This window comes from Aotus nancymaae, unplaced genomic scaffold, assembly GCF_030222135.1.
Source record: "Aotus nancymaae isolate 86718 unplaced genomic scaffold, 86718_ANA_hifiasm-v0.15.2.pri h1tg000036l, whole genome shotgun sequence".
Classification (NCBI taxonomy): Eukaryota; Metazoa; Chordata; class Mammalia; order Primates; family Aotidae; genus Aotus; species Aotus nancymaae.
This window is the reverse complement of record NW_026988450.1, coordinates 7,422,297-7,443,628: the sequence shown is the minus strand read 5'-3', so window position 1 is coordinate 7,443,628 and position 21,332 is coordinate 7,422,297. Positions and strand designations below refer to the sequence as shown.

Genomic DNA, 21,332 nt, shown 5'->3' with positions numbered 1-21,332 from the left:
ATTTCAAATGTACACTTAACAAATTTGTATTTCTTATTCAAAACTGTTTAGGCTATTCTAAGTATTTTGCATTGCCATATACTTGTTTTTTGGATCAGTTTGTCCATGTCTATAAAAAAATGCTCCTGGAATTTTTATATGGATTGAGTTTAAGCTATAGATCACTCTGGGGAGAACTGTCATATTAACAATAATGTTTTTCAATCAATGAGCATGGTATATCTCTTTTCATTTAGATCTTTAAATTTCTCATAGTAATATTTTATGGTAAAGGATTTATAGCTCTAACTCAGATTAATGCTAACAATTCAAGCAAAATACAGCAATTTTAATATAGTTCTGTTTCTTTCCTCTTCTTTGAGTTATTACTGTCATAAATAAATATACACACATGTCCATAAACCTAACTGTGTGTGTATGTATCACATGCTCAACAATAAAGTTCTACAATAATTGTTTAAAATGTCTATTTTCAAAAGGAAATTAAATGTAAAAGGGGGTCTTTCAATCTACCTACATTTTACCACTTTCAGTGCTCTTCATTTCTTCCTGTGAATTTTAGTTTCTGTCTGGAAATATTTTATTAAGCCTAAAGTACGGGGGGATATTTTATTAAGCCTAAAGTGCTTCTTTTATTACTTCTTCTAGGTCAGATCTTCTAGTAATGCATTTTCTCAGTTTTTGTTTACTTGGAAATGTGTTTATGTATCTTGCATTTATTTTGGGGGGAATAGTTTTGATAGACACAGAATTCCTAGTTGACAGTTAAAAATATTCAGCACTTGAATATGTCATTTTACTGCTTTCTGGTGTTCCTTGTTTATAGTGATAAGTCAGCTAGTAATCATATTTTTTTCCATACCAGATGAGTCATTTTCCTCTTACTTTTTTCAAGATTTTATCTTTGTATTTGTATTTCAGTCATTGATTATGATGTGTCTAGGTATGAATTCTGATATGCTTACCCTAATTGGGGTTTGTGAAGCTTTTAATATTTGTAGACAGCATTTCATCAGATTTTGGAGGATTTTAGCTATTATTTTTTTCACATAAATGATTTTTCCCTTCTTTTCTCTTTTTTACTTCTAGGAACCTCATTTCATATATGTTGGTAGGCTTAACATTGACCCACATGCCTCTAATGCTATGTTCATTTTTTAAAAAATTGTCTGCACTTGTCAGATTGAGATATTTCCACTGAACAATATTTCAGTATGCTGCTTCTTTCTTCCTTCATCTCAAGTTTGCTGTTGATGTAACAAGCAAAATCTTCATATTGAAAATACTTTTCAGCTCTGGAATTTCTAGTTGGTTCTTTTTCATTTCCAATATTTGGGTTCTATTTCTCTGTAAAGATGATTTATTGAATCATAGACATCATGTGTTTAATTATTTGTTTGCCAAATACATCATCTAGGTCTACTTTAATTTCTATTGATTACTTTTTTTCCTGAGTATGGGTCACATTTTCCTAATTATTTGCATGCTTAGTAGTGGTTTTGCTCAAAAATGGAAGTTTTAGATTATATATTATGGCGACTCTGAATTTTGATTGATTTTTCTGAGGATTTTGTTGCTGTTGATCAAGTAATTTCCACAGATTTAAACTGTATAATCTGTCTTCCCCATGACATGTAGCTATTGAAGTTGTCCCTTTGTTTGCATAGCTTAGTGATCAGACAAGATTTGACCAGATTTTTCTCAAGCACCTTGAGCACACAAAGCTCCCACTTTCTGCTGACTGATCTTCGTGTGGGTCAGGGAGTACATTCAGAGCTCTCCCATTCTAAGTCTGCCATGGCCTTACTTTTCTCCTGGCTTTCTTGGGTTTCACCTGCACAAATGCATAGGCTCTCTGCAGGCCAGACATGTGTGCAGATCTTATCTAATCCTGTGGATGTATCATATCCAGGATCTCCCTGTTGAGATGGCTGGCAAAATATTAGGGAAATATTAGGGAACGTTTTGAAGGTCAAAGGGGAATTACCCGTAAATGGTGTTTACTCTGGGCATAGGAACCTAAAGCTTTTATCATTCGTAAAATCACTCTTTTAACCATGTTAATTATCCACAGCATGTTGACTTAGAACCTCTGTTATTAAATCTAGCCTGAATATGAGTAGTCACAGGAAGTTATGGTCAGTTAAGCTGCAACTGCCCTCTGAAATCAGCTGATGACCATCCGTAGCCCACTCAGGTGAGTGCGTGTGAGTGTATTCATTCATCTGTCATTGAGTCAGGGTCTGCACGACAGATGTCCGCAGGTGGTGATCAACGTCTCGTCTCCCTATTAAGTTTCTCATTGGTCTACCACTGGTTGTAACCTTGGGCTGGAAAAGGTTCTCATTGGTCTACCACTGGTTGTAACCCTGGGCTGGAAAAGGTTCTCATTGGTCTACCACTGGTTGTAACCCTGGGCTAGAAAAGGTTCTCATTGGTCTACCACTGGTTGTAACCTTGGGCTGGAAAAAGCTACAGGTCTTCTTTCTTTTTTTTGTTTCCTAGTGAGTTTGCCACTTTTAGCGAACAAGGCTATAGTGTTTTGACCTATTTCTCAATTGAGTCAGCCCCCTCTGGCACCACAGTTTATGGATTCCACGTTGAACTTCAGGTTGGTACAATTACCGTTCTTACTGACTGAGGGGGAGGAAGGATGGAAGTAGTCTTTGAGAAGAGGGCCGCAGATTCTTGCTGCCTTTACCCGAAGTTCCATAAAATTTAGCCGGGCGGGCCTGGTGGCCGAGAAGATGGCTCTGCTGCGGAGCTAACCCTGGGTGTCTGGAGTGCTCAGTCCAGGACGAGGGCCAGGCCATGAGGGCGTTGCCCTCCAGTCCTCCAGCCTGGGAGTCCGCATGTGCCCCTCAGGCCGCCCCGCATCCCTCACTATGGCACAGCTCAATGTGTACTTCCTGTTGGTGGCTGCACCCGTGCGGGAGTGGGGAAGGCCAGGGCTAGATTCTGCAGTGCTTCCTGGAGAAGGACTGGGGCATCGAGCTGTTTTGCCAGGCCAGAGGGCGGCAGCTATGTCCCGAGAGGAATCCACCAACCGTCTTTGTTGCTGTCCTCACCGACGTTAATTCCGAGCACCACTAATGCTCCCGCTTGACCTTCTGGGAACTGGTGGAGCCTTCATAGCAGGAAATGACGCGCGTGGAAGATGCCACAGAATGGGAGGAAGAGGAGGATGAGGGAGGCCAGATGCACCTGTCGCCCACAGTGCCTGCCCCCTCTGCCCAGCTGTTTGCACCAAAGATGCTGGTACTGGTGTCGTGACCTGACCACACCGAGGTGTTCAGGAACAGCCTCCGCCTCATCTATGCCATCCACTTCGAAGACCTGAATGTCTGCCTGGGAAACATGATTGGGAACCTGCAGAGGTGCACTGTGCCCTGGCTGGGGGCTCACAGAGGACAATCTCTTTGGGGGCTGGTGACCGGCTGTAATGCATGGCTGGCAGTGTGGCTGAGAGCTATGACATGGAGAGCAGCTTTGAGGATGCAAGACCTGCGATGTAGCTGGGGCTGTGGTCCGCTTCGCCAGCCACACACAGAGTGGGGTCACCAGCAACCACCTCAAGGGGCTGCCTGTCATGCCGCCAGCCGTCGTCCAGATGCACGTCGAGACCCTGGAGGCTGTGAAGCAGGAGAGCCGGAGTCTGCCGCCCATCCCGAAGCCCAAGCTGCTGTGGCTGTGTCTGCTGCCGGGTGAGGAGTGTGTGCTGGGCGGCCTGCGATGGGGTGAGGAGGGCACAGTGGGCAGTGCGAGGGGCCAGCACTGCTTTCAGCTGAGGGCACCATCTTCCTCACCACGTACCAGGTCATCTTCACGGGGATGCCTATGGACCCCCTGGTGGGGGAGCAGGTGGTGGTCCGCTCCTTCCCGGTGACCACGCTGACCAAGGAGAAGCACATTAGCGAAGGCTACCGCTGGTCCAGACCCCTGTGGACCAGCTCCTGCAGGACGGGCTGCAGCTGCACTCCTGCACATTCCAGATGCTGAAAATGGCCTTTGATGAGGAGGTGGGGTCTGACAGTGCCGAGCTCTTCTGCATAAGCCGCGGTACCCGCTGGACATCAGGGCCACCTTCGCATTCACTCGGGGCTCTGCCCACACACCTGGCCGGCCACTCCAAGTCACCAAGAACAAGGGTCCCTCCCTCAGAATCTTGTAACAGAACCGGGTCAAGAACACCAAGACCACCACCGGGGGGCAGCATGTCACTCACAAGAAGTACAACCCACACCCCCCCCGCTCCGCCCCAAGCTGGGAGCGCCAGAGCCAGCCGCCCCCTGAGGACCGGAAGGATGAGATCTCAGTGTCTCAGGAGCTGGAGCCCAGCACGTGGACCCTTTCCTCCGCCCTGAAGCCCTCAGAATGCATGACCATGAAGAGCGTGTGGAAAGGGCTTGGGGCCGTGACTACCAGCGCCTCAGCCTGGGCACCGTGAGCAGCAGCCTGAGCCAGGCAAGTCTGAGCCCTTCCTCATTTCTCAGGTCAACGGCATGTATGCCATCTGCCGCAGCTACCCGGGGCTGCTGATCGTGCCCCAGAGTGTCCAGGACAACGCCCTGCAGCGCGTGTCCAGCTGCTACGCCAGAACCGCTTCCCTGTGGTCTGCTGGCACGGCGGGCAGTCCGAGGCGGGCAGCACTGCTGTGCTCTGGGGACATGCACGGCAGAGGTGTCGTCGGCCTCTTCAAGGCCCAGAACGCATTTCTCCAGGCCAGTCCCAGGCAGACTTGAGTAGCCTGGAGCAGGAGAAGTACCGCAGGCTGTGGTCAGTTCCATGCCTACTACACGGACGCGTCGGGCACAACAGGCTTAATGGCTTCTCCTCAGCCCACATGGGCAGTCACGTTCCTAGCCCCAGAGACAGGGTCACCACGCTGTCCAACCCCATGGCGGCCTCGGCCTCCAGACGGACTGCACCCCCAGGTAAGTGGGGCAGTGTGGCAGTGTCCGGACAAGGTGCGCAGAAGTGGGCTTGGTGCCAATGTGGGCTCCCAGCTAGCAGAGACGCACTGGCCCCACCCAGGCCAATGCAGGACCCCTGACCCGGGCTTCCTGTGGCCGCAGTGAGCAGCCCTCTACATCTTCAAGGACAAAGCCCAGCTCAAGGGTGTGTGGCTGGACCCCCTGCAGCAGTGGGAGCTGGTGCCCATTGAGGTGTTTGAGGGTGGCAGGTGAAGGCTAGCTTCAAGAAGCTGCTGAAGGCATGTGTTCCGGGCTGCCCCCGCTGCTGAGCCCAGCCCAGCTTCCTTTCCTATGCTCGCTGGAGGACTCGGAGTGGCTGATCCAGATCCACAAGCTGCTGCAGGTGTTGGTGCTCGTGGTGGAGCTCCTGGATTCAGGCTCCTCCGTGCTGGTGCGCCTGGAGGATGGCTGGGACATTACCACGCAGGTGGTAGCTATCCTTGGTGCAGCTGCTCTCAGATCTCTTCTGCACGCAGGAGGGCTTCTGCTTGCTGGTGGAGAAGGAGTGGCTGTCCTTCCATCATAGCTTCGGCCACCGTGGAGCCCACACCCTGGCTGGGCAGAGCAGCAGCTTCATACCCGTCTTCCTGCAGTTCCTGGATTGCATATGCCACGTTCACCTGCCGTTCCCCCACGGAGCTTGAGTTCAGCCAGTTCTACCCCAAGTCCCTTGTGTACCACCAGGTGTCACGCCATTTCCGGACCTTCCTGCTCAACTCTAAGTGCAATGAACTGGGGCTCCTGGACGAGGCGAAGGGGTAACACAGGGGCCAGCTGCTGTGCAGGTCTGTGTGGGAGTATGTGGACTGGATGAGCAAGAAGACACCCATGTTCTACAATTACAGTCATGCACCCGAGGACACAGGTCCTGTGGCCCTACAGCAACATGTCCAACCTGAAGGTGTGGGACTTCTACACTGAGGAGATGCTGGCCAAGGGCCCTCCCTATGACTGGGAACTGGCCCAGGGACCCCTGAGCCCCGGGAGGAAGAATGGTCTGATGGAGGATCTCCCCAGAGCAGGTGCCGCGTGGTATGGCCCCGCTATATTGGCTGCCCCCAAGCTCAACCTGATGCCATCTCATGCCTACCGGAGGAGTTGCAGAGGCTGGAGACAGAGCTGGGCCGACCTGCTGAGCACTGGAAGGACACCTGGCGCCAGGTGAAGGCTGCACAGCGCCTCGAAGGCCGGCCAGACAGACGTGGCACCCCAGCTCCCTCCTAATGTTCACTGCACCCCACTCCCACCGCCTGCTGGGTGTGCACCTGCAGGAGGGGCCTGTGGGCTCCACCCTGAGCTTCAGCCTGGACAGCAACCAGATTAGTGACTCCGCTGCATCTGGCTCCCACTAGGCTGCCTCCCGCAGCACCAGCACCCTGTACAGCCAGTTCCAGACAGCTGAGAGTGAGAACAGGTCCTACGAAGGCACTCTGTACAAGAAGGGGGCCTTCATGAAGCCTTGGAAGTTCCACTGGTTCGTGCTGGACAAAACCAAGCACCAGCTGCGCTACTACGACCACCGTGTAGACACAGAGGGCAGGGGTGTCATCGACCTGGCGGAGGTGGAGGCTGTGGCACCTGGCACGCCCACCATGGGCACCCCTAAGACCATGGATGAGAACACATTGCATTTACAACTTCTGTGCCCAGGACATGCCTTCAGCCCAGCAGTGGGTGGACTGGATCCAGAGTCTGACGCTGGAGCCTCCCGGCCCTGCCTGGCTGCTCTGCTTCAAGTCATTACCGACTGGCTCTGAACCCCCAGCACTTGTGTGTACAGCCCCTGTGCCTGCCCAGGCAGCCCTGACTTATTTTGGCATCACAGCTGAGCACCATGCAGGGAGGTGGCCAAGGCACAGCCCACAATGGGCCTGTAAAGTGTCCCACTCCGTCAGCGTGTACTGGTCCAGCCAGCCAGCCGGCTGCAGGCAAGTTGTTTCTAGAACCACGATCTATATAAAGAGAGAACTAATGCAAATTAATTAATAATTAATTAAAATAAAGAATAAATGTATCTCAATTTGTTGTCACCTTTGGTCAATTTTAAACAATTTTGCCCAATTTTATATCTTATTTTTTTTAACCTGAGAGGATTTGCGAATCTCTTAATATCGCCATGGCTAAAAGTTCAAGTCATCGATTGTTTATATGATAAGTCATAACACTGGATTTTAGGGCTCCTGGAAGAGTTGAATGCAAAACGCTGTTTCAGGTATGTATGTCGCCATCACAGAGCCGCAGGCTGTTGCTTACCCTTCCACTGACACTCTCTTTATTTTCCCTTATTCGTAGTAATTTTCTTTATTCGTATACATGGCTGTCTTGACTGGTTCACCACGGTTCTTTATGATGCTAAGAATAGACATAATGCACAAAATGTGGTCTCTGGCTTCATCCCTGTTCTATGAAGCCAAGCTTCAGCCGGCCAGGTTGACTACTGCATTTTAGTTGATTATTGTTATGTAGGGCACGTGGGAGATCTTACTGGGAGAGATAAATAGTGGGCAAGAAACCAGAAAACCAAGGATTATAATAACCTTACTAAAGAGTCAAAACCCACTAAGAGAAAAAGAAATAAAATGTGCTAGTTAGCCAACTCCACCTGCAGCTTCTTCCCCAAACCACATTTTCCCCACTGATTAAAACCATCTCACTTAGGAGCCAGACATTACGCAGATGTGCAGATTTTGACTTAATTAATCAAAATCCAGTATCGTGGGTTTGCCTGGATTCATTTTGATTGCAAAAATCCCTTCAATCAGTGACTTGTAAAAGAAATATTCAGATTTTCAAGACTAAGTTTTGCTTTGCACAAAATGTTTTTCATTTCATTGATTGGTACTTGTGAACACTGCATCTTGTTCTCTGGCTAGAAGTCCAGGTGTATGGGAAGATGAGCGTTTTATTGAGTCACGCTTTTTCAGAGCAGTGACTATTTTATATGAATAAAACGAAGTTTAATAAATTGCCAGGCTTATGAATAGAAACTTATAAAGCATAGAAGAGGAAATCGATTCCTGGCAACCTAAAAATATACCAAAGAAAGAAACCGCAAAATTGTACAAGCTTGGCTGTTCCCACTTTCGCTGTTCTTTTTAGCAAACTTGACAGGCAGTTTGCTTGCCAGCGAGCTTTGTAACTAGGACTGACTCAATCTCAGGAGTGAGGGTGGTGGCTCTGTGTCATTCACTAGCCGAATGACATCACACCAAAGTATTCGACAGACAGGCACAATTTACTGTGAGAGGTTAATGTTACCTTTCTTTAAAACAAATATTTTAATAAACCAAACATCAAAACTGATTTAAAGAAGTCTCAGATTCCCCGGCCCAGACTCCCAATTCTTCAGCTAGAGAGAAAAAGAGCTTATTGGCTGTCCCTTAAAATTCTACAGGTTAGAAAATACAGTATTCTAAAAATGAAGTCTCAAGAAAAAAAGTCTTGCCTGAATTTTAGTGCAATCTTTAACAGAACTGCTGGTGGTTAGCGGGGTTTTTCTTTTTCTCTGAAGGGAGGACTACAGGGCTGTCCGTTGTATAGTGGTGGACAGATATCATGGTACTCCACGGACTTAATGACAGAATAATGGTAACAGTAGATAGTGATACTAACATAGCTGTACAACACAGTGTAAAAAATCAAAGGACTCGTTGAATGGAAACTTTACTTCCACCCCTGCTATTATGTGGCGTCTTTCCTTTCTTTCTTGGCCAACCTCTGTGAAAGGCTCATCTGTGTTTGCTCTCTTCTCTTTCTCCCCTCTGGCCATAACAAGAGCCCTAGAGTCCATCTACCTTTTGTGATCTCAGCCTTGGAATGATGCACAGATTTGGCTCTCACTTTCTATCTGATTTATTAAGAAGTCATAACCTCTTTTCAGTCTTGCCACGCAGAATGGTTTCTAATATTCTTTTGTGCTCTCTTGCCTTTTAATTATCAGCACATTCCTAGAGGTAGCTCTGTTTCTCGACTGGCAGATCATAAAGGCCCTGTCCAGATCCCTGGTTCATACATGTCTAGATCTGTGTATTTTTACTATTAACTGCTTCATTCCCTACTCCTAACCCCTGTGTTTTTTTTTTTTCTCCCAATCAGATAGGCTATATCATCATTTCAAAAAAATTGGGTGAAAGATAGGACTAAGTTACCTCTCTGGGTTAATGAATTTTTCCCTGTAAAATTTTTCTCAAAAGAGGGATTGAGGTTTTAGACAATAAACATACAACTGGGGCAGACAGTGTTGCTTTTCTCTTAGGGTTTGCTCCTTGAAGACTCACTGTCTTTCACTCTGCAAACGCGCATTGACCTAAGAGGCCATTTCCTTGCATAGTTGCAGGAATCTCTCTCAGAAGATACTGCCTGTCAAAGGTTTTGCTTGTCATTAAGTAGGTATTTGATGGTGAAAACATAAAGCCATTGTCCCCAAAACTTTATTGGGCAAGCTGGTCACCATGGAACTACTACTGATCCCTTCTTGAAATTGGTCAGTTAGCCGGGCATGGTGGCCTGTAATCCGGCACTTTGGGAGGCCTAGGTGGGTGGATCTCCTGAGCTCGGGAGTTCAAGACCAGCCTGGGCAACATGGTGAAACCTCATATCTACTAAAATACAACAACAAAAAGATTTGCTAGTCCTGGTGGCACGCGCCTGTGATCCCAGCTACTTGGAAGGCTGAGGCAGGAGAACTGCTTGAATCTCGGAGATGGAGGTTGCAGTGAGCCGAGATTGCACCACTGCACTTCAGCCTGGGCTACAAAGTGAGACTTTGTCTCAAAACAAAAAAAGAATCAGTCAGTTAAAAAAGTTTTTGGTTTATCTCCCGGTGCCAAAACTCTGGCAGAACAGCTGTGCCTGCAGGGGTTAAGCCCCTGTTACGCACATTGTAACATGTGGATAAAAGCTCCAGGGTTACTTTGCACTGGGCCAGGTACCTCCACGTGATGGTAGAGTTGAACTTTCAGCGTAGCTTTTTTCTGCCTTCCTGGGAATAAAGCTATAGATTCAGGTTGGGGGCTGAGCCAAGTATCTGCACGGAGTGAGGCGAGAGGACGAAGTGCAGCAGCACGGAGGCTGCAGGTTGGGAACAGTAATCTGAAGGGCTCTCTGCACCAGTCAGCCCTTCAGACAGAAATGGCTCAGAGCCCCAGACAGCACAAGGAGATTTTTCTTTGGAAGATTCTCACAAGCATGAAGTCGGAGGCCTTTTCTATTAGGAGATTTGGCTTCTGCAGCTGGCACTGCTGACAGTATGGCAGCCTATTTAGCAAGGCTTGGTATTGAACACTAGTGTATATGAATAACAATACCTGAAATAGCATTGTTGCTACTCTTCCTGTGGTAACAGTGACTCTTACAATTGTGGCAGAGGAAGGACAGGTTGTATCTTCTGATTTGACTAGGGGCCATAGTACCCAATCAGCAGGCTGAGTGGGAAGGACCCCACCCTAATCTTCCACCCTAGATAGCATGTGCTCTGAGGAACCACTTTTATCTGTTCATGGTCTAAAAATGTACCCCAGTAGACATAATTTCAGGCCAGAAAGTTTAAACCATGATTTCCAGGGCCTTTTCTCTTAGGGAGGAGATATTTTGCAAGTTTTCCTTAGTTCAGGAAAGCTCTCATATTAATGGGGCAGACATATTCACATAGTCACTTTATATAAAATTAAATACATATAAAATAATCAGAGTATAGTGCCCTTTCATGATTTGCCTTTCCCACCCAACGCTGTTTTAAAAATGTTTAATTAAATAATTATTAAATATTTAAATTATTTAATTATTAAGTTAAATAATTAATAATTAAATGTTTAATTAAAATAATATAAAATAATTGGAGTATCGTGCTATTAAGTGATTTTCCTCTCCTACCCAACATTGTGTTTTAAACATTTTTAAAACACAATTTGTTTTTGCATGTTGCACTATTATTCATCAATTTAATGAACTATGAATAACATTTTTCCATAGACTTTTTCTGCTTTTTTAAATGTAACTGATTATAAATCTTCAAACAAACAGTGTTCTTTCTTTGCAATCCTTATGTCTCTTGCTCTTAAGGATTTTTAAAAAAACCTCAATCAATGAACAGGACCTTTGCTGTGGAATTAAAAAAAATTCATACATGTTAATATTGCTGTGGTTTATTCATTTTCATGGCAGTATAGGATTTCATGATATGACTATATCATAATTTTTATTTTTCCTTTTTACAATCAATGGACCTCTAGGCTGTTTGGCCATAATTACACATAAGATGCCAGATTATTTTCTAAAGTCATAAAATTGCATAAAGTACAAAAGTAATGTACATTCCCCTTGTGACGGTGACACAAGAGTCCCCATCACTCCTCATACAAACCAACACTTGACATTGTATAACTTTTAAATTTTCAACTTGCTGAAAATGATTTTGATGTATATTTCCATGATTGCTAAAATGTTTGAGCACATTTTTGCAAAGTTTATTAGTAATTTGTATTTCCTCTTCTGTGAAATGCCCAAATCATTCACCTTTTTAATTGATTATTAAAAGTTATTTACATATTCTGGATACTAATCATTTGCCAATTATATTTCCTGGAAATATCTACTGTTTATCTACTTCTCTTTCCTGTTTTGTGAAGTCTTTTGATGAAAGAAAAAGTACTCATTTTAAGGTAGCCGAATTTATTAGTAACTCTTTATATGGTTTTCATTTTTTGTAATTTTAAGAGAAGTTAATCCATATCCTGAGTTCACTTCCTATACTTTTTCTTAATGGTTTTAACATTTTGCCTTTCATATTTTATTTCTTCATTCATCTGAAATTACTTTTATTTTGTGTTATGTGGCAGAAGTCTTTTTTTTTAAATTGAGACAGAGTCTGGCTCTGTTGCCCAGGCTGGAATACAGTGGTGCGATCTCAGTTCACTGCAACCTCCATCTCCCAGGTTCAAGCGATTCTTGTGCCTCAGCCTCCTGAGTACCTGGGACTACAGGTGCATGCCATTATGCCTGGCTAATTTTTGTATTTTTGGTAGAGACAGGGTTTTGCCTTGTTGGCCAAGCAGATCTCAAATTCCTGAGCTCAAGTGATCCGCCCTGCTTGGCTTCCCAAAGGGTTGGAATTACAGGTGTGAGCCCTTGCGCCTAGCTCATTTTGATTTTTAATATACATATATTAAATCTCCAAATCACAAAGGATTCTTCTTTCTCACTGACATGAAGTTCCAAGTCTGTCATGTATTAAGTATTGATATATGCATGCGTCCATTTCTGGATGTTTTATTTCATTAATCCCTTCCTTCATACTTGTTGCATTGCTTCATCGTTTTAGTTACCAGAATTTTATATCAGTCTTCATGCCTGCGTGTGTCTTGACTATTCTTGAGTGTTCTGTATAAATTTCAGAGCTAGTTAGTTATATATACAGAACCCAGTAGGAAGTCTGATTAGAATTACATAATACGTATTTATCAGCATTAGGATAACTAACATTTTCACAATATTATCATTTCACATGTATTTCTCTCCATTTATTATCTTTTAAGTTTCTAATTAAATTTTTAATTTTAGATGAAATACCTACGCATCTTTTGGATCTGTTTTCAGATATGATACATTTTTTGCTACTTTGGATATATTATTTCTTTTTGAGCACTTCATTTTCTATTATTCCTGAAGGGAACTGTAATTGAATTTTGCATGTTGCACTTATATTCATCAATTTAATGAACTAAGAATAACGAATATTTTTCCATAGACTTTTTCTGTTTTTTAAAATGTAGCTGATTATAAATCTTCAGATAAACAGTGTTGTTTCTTTCTTCCTAATCTTTATGTTTCTTGCTCTTAAAGATTTTTTTTAAAAACCTCACTCATTGAACAGGACCTTTGCTGTGGAATTTTAAAAAAATCATTCATGGTTGTTGAATTTTATCAGAAGTTTTTCTGCATCTATTAAGATGTTTCCCTCCATTAATTTGTTAATGTGGCATATTATGCAGTAACACATATTCAAATGTATTAACCTGATACTGGCCTTTGGCTCTTACTGTACATTACAGTATTCAGTTTGTTAATATTTATTTATAATTTCTGTGTCCGTGTTCATAAGAAAAATGTCCTGTAATTTTTCTTTCTTTTCTTTCTCAGAATTCCTTTGCTGTCTTATATATCAGTGTTATACTGGCATGATAAATTAGTTGTGTAGTATTCACTTTCTTACGTATAAAGAGTTTGTTAAAGATTATAGAATTCACTTATAAAAGCAAATGAGATTGATGTCTTTTTAGAAAGATTTGAATGTATTGATTAATGTTCTTGTGATTATGGAACATATAGGCTTTTCATTACCCCTTTTTATTGAGATATATTTTACTTACCATAAAATTCACCTTCTTAAAGTGTACAATTCATTGTTGTGCAACCATCCACCCGTCTAATTCCAGAACATTTTCATCACCTCCCCCAAAAAACCACATTTCCATTAGCAGACACTCCCCAGGCCTTTTTCACTCCAGCCCATTGCAACCACTAATCTACTTTCTGTCTCCTGGATTTTCCTATGCTGGACAATTCATAAAAATCAAATCATACAATGTTTGATATTTTGTGTATGGCTTCTTTCACTTAGCAAGATGTTTTCATGGTTTATCCATGTAGCATTTATCAGTACTTTATTCCTTTCTAAGGCTAAGTAATATTTTGTTGCATAGATATACTATGTTTGATTCATTCACTCATCAATACACAGATGCTTGTTTTTTTTTTTCTATTTTTGGCTGTTATGAATAATACACTTTAATGTACAAATTTTTCTGAAATGCCTATGTTCAAATCTCTTGGGCATATATCTAGGAATGGGATTGCTGGCTGATGTGGTGCCTCTATGTTTAACTTTTTGCGGAAGTGTGTTTCAAACCGTTTTCCAAAATGGCTGTACCAGCTGACACTCCTAGCATTATTATTTGATGGTTACAATGTGTTCACATCCTTCTCAACACTTGTTAATGTCTATCTTTTTGGTTTTAGTCATCTTAGTGAGTATAAAAAATTTATACTTATTGAGTATAAATTTTATTTATAAAATTTCATATGATTCCTTTCTTAATCAGCTTTTGTGATATATATTTTTCCATAACTTTGTCCAATTTGACCAAGTTTTCAAATTTTTAGGCATAAAGTTATTACTAATATCCTTTCCTTCAGCAAATATATTAATGCCTGTTTTATTTCTGTTTAAAATTTGTGCTTTTCTCTTAAATTTTTGATTAATATTGTTAGGTATTTCTTGATTTGTTATTATTTTCAAAGAAAAAAATTTGTTAAGCTTTATATTGTGTTTCCATTTTACTTATTTCTGTTTTCATAATTATAATCTCATTTTTTTCTATTTTCTTTGGGCTTATTCTTTTCTATTTTAACTTCCTAATTTGATACCGAACTCACTAACTTTGAGTCTGTCTTCTTTTTCCAATATATTATTTTTAAACTTATTATTTTGTTCTAAACACTGTTTTAGCTATACCTCACAAATAATGTTCTTATTATTATTTCACTCAAAATATTTTTCAATTTACATTATACTCTATACTTCAATTTATGATTTCTGTTTGTGTTGAGAATTCTGCCTTTTAACTGACCAACACTTATTAAGTTATATACATTTTTAATTAATTTATAACTTCAGAATGTTGTATTCAGAGAAGTGTATCTGTGTGAAAGCAACTCTGAAATATATTGAGACTTGCTTTAGGGTCCAGAATTTGGTCTGTTGTCATAAATGGTCCATGCATTACTCCAGAATCACATGTATTATCGAGTTGAGTGCAATGTTCTCCATATGTCCATTATTAGATCAAGCTTAAAAAATGCATTTTTCAAATATTCTGTGCTTCCTCATTTTTGTCTACTTAATCTATTATTTGCTGAGAGCTGTGTTAAAATCAGTCAGTTTCTCCTTATATTTCTGAAAATCTTTGCCTTTTATATTTTGTTGGTATATTATTAAATGCGTATAAGTTTAGACCTATTATATGTTCCTGGTGATTTATTTATTTTTAATTGTAATGATCCTCTATCACTGGCAATGTGCTGTACTTTTTTTTTTAATTTTTGATTTTTTTTTTTGAGACGGGGTCTCACTCTGTTACCCAGGCTGGTAGTAGGGCAATTACAGCATACCACAGTCTCAACTTCCCAAGCTTAAGTGATCCTTCCCCCTCAGCTTCCAGAGTAGCTAGGACTACAGGCACGCGCCACCATGCCTGGCTAATTTTAAACAGTTTTTTGTAGAGATGAGTTCTTATTGTGTTGCCCAGGCTGGCCTCAAACTCCTGGGCTCAAGCAATCTTCCTGCCACAGCCTCCCAAAGCATGAACCATCATGATCAGCTGTGTTGTACTTTAAAGCTTCTATTTATTCTTGATACTTGAATAATCATACCAGCTATCTTTTTAAAAATCATATTTTTACCTTTTAATCTTTTTGAATCCTTAGGTTTTAGGAGTATTATTATTATTGTTATTATTGTAAATGTAGAAAGAGTCTAATGATGCCTGTGTTTTAACTATGATTATAGTTCTTTGCAATCATTGTTATTTTCAATATATTTACATCTAGCTCTACTACATAATTTATGTTTTCTATTTGCCCGACTCTTTTGGGCTCTTGTTTTCTGCTCTTCTTGTCATCATTTTGATTGATTAATATATACCTCATTCCATTTTTCTTGCTGCTATTTTGGAAGTTATACGCTCTATTTATATTCTTTTAGCTTGTCTTAGAAATCTTAGTGTGCATATTTGACCTAAAGTCTAAATCAGAATATTTGCCCACCTCCCAAATAATTCCCACATCATAACTCCTTTTAAGTCTGATCATTCTGTCCAGATTAATGTACTATTATTGTTTTGGGAAATTATATCTATCTTTAATTCAAACTCCCCCTAAATTAGACATTTTAAAAATTATTTTAACTCCATTACTGTTTCACTGTTTGCTTAGATTTGCCTACACAGTAATCTTTTCCCATTTCTGCCCCCACTGAATTCCTTCTTTCATCTTCTACCTTTTTATAGAATCATTCTACCTGCAGTTCAACATATTTTATGTTTCTTTAGTAAAGGTCTGTTAATATTAAATTTTCTGTTTTGTTTTATGAAAATATATTTCACTCTTGTAACTAAAACATACTTTTTTTCTGGATACACACTTGTAGGTTGATAGTTTTTTAAATCTCTCCACACTTTGAAGATACTATTCTGACATCATCTAACTTCCATTTCTGTTCTTGAGAGCCTAGTTGTTAGCACAAAATTCGTGTCTTTGTAAAAATCTGGCTTTGTCCTTCTCTGCACCCTACAGCTCTATTTATCTTTTTATCTTTGTGTGTGTGTGTGTCCTGCAGCCTCCTTTATCTTTCTTTTTTTGTGTGTGTCCTGAAGCTTCCCTCTGTTGTGTCTACTTGGGGATTCACTTCCATTTATTCTATTAAGATTAATTAGGCATCTTGAATATGAAGATAGACATCTTTAATCAACTCTAAAATATCCTTAGCTATTACCTCTTCAAATATAGCCTATCTCTAATTTCCTTTATTTTTCTGGAGGTATAATTAAATACATGTTAACCCCTTTTACTCTATCATCTATGTATTTTAACATTAAAAAATACATTCTATGTCTTTGTCTCTTTCTGCTGCATTTCTTCAGATTTCTCTTCCACTTCACCTATCACTTCTTTGGCTATATCTAATCTGCTGTTTAATCTACTCATACAAATTTTATTTCAGTTTTTCAATGTTTTGCTTTCAGAAATTATATTTGTTCCTACTCTACCTGATGGCCTCTTATTCCTGCACCATACTTCCATTTGTTTGAAAATAATTAAAAGTACTTATTTTGTATTTTGAATCTAATAATTCCAGTATCTGCTGACTTTGCAGATCTGTTGCTGAGGCCTCTCACACATAGTGGTCTGTTCCCTTATGTGTTTAGAGAATTTTCATTGGGAGAGAGCTCATACTCTTTGGGGCTTCATACACAGGCATTATTTGAGGTGTGGATTTAATGTGCATTTTCCAGAGAGCATTTGTTTGCTTCTGACGGGTGCTTTGGGACAAAAATCAACCCATGGTACATTCAATTACATTGAGGATTCTAAGTCACACGAGTAATGTAAATTTAAGATACATGTCCATGCAGAGCGAGCAGGTATTTGGAAATTCTCACAAGAGACTTTAATCTTATTTACTTCTCTACTCAGAGTCCAGGCTGAATTTTGCAAGGTCCCTATGCAAGGCTGTTTCCTTCATTTCCAACCCTTCACCTCCACCCTAGTTTTCCTACACTTTGAGGTTCTGGCTTTATGTGGGTATTTCAGATTGGTCTCCTTCCCTACTTAGGCTCATTAAAACTGTTTCTCTGTCGATAGAAATGAGCAGATGCTCTCCGAGTAAACGCCAGCGTCATACTTGTTGCTCCGGATAATGCTTTCCTGTTGTTTATAGCCTCTCCTGTCCTTATATTCCTGCCAACTCAGCTATGTCTCAATATTTTAAGACATATTTTATATAACATTTTATGAGTTTTTGTACCAAGGGTTTTCTTTTTTTATACAATAGGCCATATTGTCAGGCATAGAAGATCACCAATTTCTTCTTTAAATTGACTTAGGCAGACTCATTTCTTGCCATCTTCTTTTACAAGTCTCTCTTTTTTTTTCTGACACAGAGTCCTGCTCTATCACCCAGGCTGGAGTGTGGTGGTGCGATCTTGGCTCACTGCAACCTCCGTCTCCTGAGGTTCAAGCAATTCTCCTGCCTCAGACTCCTGAGTAGCTGGGATTACAGGCACCCACCACCACACCCGGCTAATTTTTGTAATTTTTTTGTTTTTGTTTTTTAGGAGAGACAGGGTTTCACCATGTTGGCTAGGCCGGCCTCGAACTCCTGACCTCGTGATCCACCCTCCTTGACCTCCCAAAGTGCTGGGATTATAGGTGTGAGCCACGGCAATCCTCTCTTTGTGTTTTGCCTCTTATTTCCATATTTTCCTTACCTTCAGGCCAGGAAGAAGCCTGCTGTGAGTCATTATTCCTGAGCATGCAAGGCTATTTCAGTGCATTTCTCTAGGTGTTCTCCTTTGAATTGAATTGGGACTAAGTTAACTTTTTTTATCTGGTAACGTCCCTAGAGCCCTGCTCGCTGAGTCATTCTAGAGCCACCCTCTCCTGCTTTTGCAGCTGCTCTGGCTATTACATCTTCTTTCATGATTGCATCCAGAACCTTTTCCATTGTAAGACATTTGTCTTGTTTCTGCCTGTTCCTAGTTTCTTTCCTCCTCTTCCTCCTCCTCCTCCTCCTCCTTCTGTTTGTTTGTTTGTTTGTTCGGAGGACCTGCACAGGCCCTAACTCCCTTGAAGGGGGGCAGCTGGGGTCTCACCCAATTCCCTAGCGTCTTTAAAAGATGTCCATGATTCTTTACACTACTGCTTTTTTTTTGCTTTTTGCAAGTCACTCAATGTTTTCATTTAGAAATTTCTTATTCTTATTGTTCACATATCTAAGTTACAATTCTTGTTTTGCATGTGGCTTACAGACAAATTCAAAACATAATTGTGCATTTTAACAAGTGTATCTCTATTATTGCTAACTAACTTTCCTTGGGTTTTTTTTTGTTTTGTTTTTCCTATGTGTCAGGTTTTGCTTTAAACACTGTGTGGCATTATCTCATTTAATTTTCCTAACTATCCCAAGAAGCAGGTAGCATTTAAAATCCCCATTTTGTAGATAAGGGAGTTGAGGCATAAAAGATAAACTATTATGCCTACACTTTATTGCTGTTGAATGATGTAGATGAATTTGACCTAAACAGTCTGATTTCAGAGCCCATATCTATCCCAGTATGCAACACTGCCTCCCAGTAAATAAAATACAGAGTAAATTTATAGAGTAAATAAAAATATAGAGTAAATAAAATATAAAATACTCTATGCATATAGAGTAACTAGCGTTGTGCAGGTTACACAGTAAGCACTCAACGAGTGTTTGTTGCTTCTCCTTATATCATTCACATTCTCAGATTCATATGATTTTTGGAGAACTGGTGGGGATTTTAACCACTAGACTCTAACACTGACCATGTAGGTAGCTAGGAACATAATTAGAAAGAGGAAAGCTTTGGACTCATAAACTCTTGAGAGTCGGCCAGAATCCCTAGACTGTCGGCCGTTATCTCTACTTAACCCTGATTCAAAAATCACATTTAAACTTGTAAGTCTGATTTGGGCTAGAAACCTTCTCCCTTAATATGAAAATTAAGGCTGGGCACAGTGGTTCATGCCTGTAATCCCAGCACTTTGGGAGGCTGAGGAGGGCGGATCACTTGAGGTCAGGAGTTCGAGACCAGCTTGCCAACATGGTAAAATCCCGACTCTACTAAAAATACAAAAATTAGCCAGGTCTGGTGGTATGCACCTGTATTCCCAGCTACTCAGGAGGCTGAGGCAGGAGAATTGCTTGAACCTGGGAGGTTAAGGTTGTAGTGAACCAAGATCGTGCCACTGCACTCTAACCTGAGCAACAGAGTGAGACTCCATCTCAAAAAAATAAAAAATAAAATTGAATAAGCCATTTGCTAAAGTCATCTCTTGATTCAGTTTGGATATAAGATTATCAATACCTTTATCCACAAATTACTTCCTTAATGAAAACATTTAAAAATTAGTTTACTATGAAGAACACATATTCAATCTCTGTATTGAATTCTGAATAGGAATGGCAAATTCTGTACCTTTCATAACATACATTTCCTTCTTAGAAAAGTAGACAGGGCAGAACTAACAATGGAAGTAATAAACATGCTGTGCATATACCTATGTGTCTGAGAGCCCCCTGAGAATGCACAGACTTTGGGCTCAGGGAACCAGCTACTGGGCCCTCTGTGATATTTGGATCAATCAACTCCTGAAGCTCGAAAGGTCCATAAGAAAATCAAGTCCAACACCTTGGCTTTGAGAAGGGGAAGTGGAGGCTCCAAGAAGAGAAGTGATTTGCAGGGTGGTCGCCCCGGAATCCTGTGCCTGGTGCCAGCAAGGCTCTCCTTTCACAGAGACACGAGACTGACCTATTTCTGATGACATGTACTTCACAATAAATTGTCAATCTGTGAGGCTGGAGGTCAAAAGGCCATAGGGAGAAAACTCCTCTTTGAGTTATAAGAAAAAGCATGGCCCAAGGAAGTCAAAATGTTTTTCCGAAGTAATGGAAAAAGACTTCTGAGGTCAAACCTGAACACATCTCAGGAATTTTCCAGGATAAACGTCAACTTCTGTACAACACTATTCTAATTTGGTTGTGGTAAATATAGGCATCTGATCAGCAACTTGTCAAATACATTATTTTTAAATTCCTCTTTCCTTAAAAGCACATCTGCAGACTATTCTTAGCAGAGACGTAACATCAGTGACTCACTTTTTAATTGAGTGTGGTAATGAAGGACTCTCAAGGGTTAAACTTTGGTTGGCTAAATATTGTCATTGAAAAGAGAATCACTGTAAAGCACCTAGGCATTTGTGGGAATTGAGAACCTGTTAATTAGCCTTAATAAGAGAAATGTATCTCATTGAATATATTATATGGTTCATTTTAAAACCCAATCCATAAGATGGCTTGTACATTAAAGATTAACATTGAGAGAGAATAGAATTCCATACGCAGGAAAAATGGTGTGCTTGATAAATATGTAGCACATGCTGTACTGAAAGGTGATTTGCAACAGGGCAGCTTGCTTTGGGCAGCTCAATGTGCAGAGAATTTTTCAAAGTATGTGCCTTTCTGTCTTCAGATGGAACACTAGCAGTCCTCTGAAGATCCTCTGGAGGGTTTCGGGGCAGCTAATTTATATCTGAGTATATCTTTTGATTAGATTGAAAAGTTACTGTAATCCTAGCACCTTGAGAAGCCCGGGAGTTCTAGACCAGCCTGGGCAACATGGCAAGTCCTCATCACAATAAAAACTAAAAACACTTAGTCAGGTGTGGTGGCATATGCCTGGGGTCCCAGCTATTGAGAAGGCTGAGGCATGGGGATTGCTTGAGCCCCGGAGGTTGAGGCTGCAGTTAGCTGTGTTCATGCCACTGCACTCCAGCTTGACAGAAAGAGTGAGATCTTATCTCAAAAAAAAAAAAAAAAAAAAAAAAGAGGTTACCTGTTAGGTTCAGCTGTCGGCAAAGCTATAAAAAGGGTGAAATTGGCCTTGAAGTTCCTTTCCTACCACTGCAGTCATATGTGGGAGCCTTCATGCTGATCTTTGCCCTGCCCATAGGGTACTCACAGGGTCTGAGCAATGCCCTAAGCTTCCAGTTTGTCTCTTT

The 21,332-nt window shown here is 41.3% G+C and overlaps 1 protein-coding gene and 1 pseudogene across 3 annotated transcripts in view; one reads left to right on the top strand and one right to left on the bottom strand.

Annotated features, from left to right (window-relative positions):
- The window catches only part of XKR4 (XK related 4), a 430,037-nt gene that overhangs the window by 76,743 nt on the left and 331,962 nt on the right, over positions 1-21,332 (bottom strand). The window lies entirely within an intron of this gene.
- The window catches only part of LOC105724800 (myotubularin-related protein 5-like), a 42,641-nt pseudogene continuing 24,194 nt past the window's right edge, over positions 2,886-21,332 (top strand).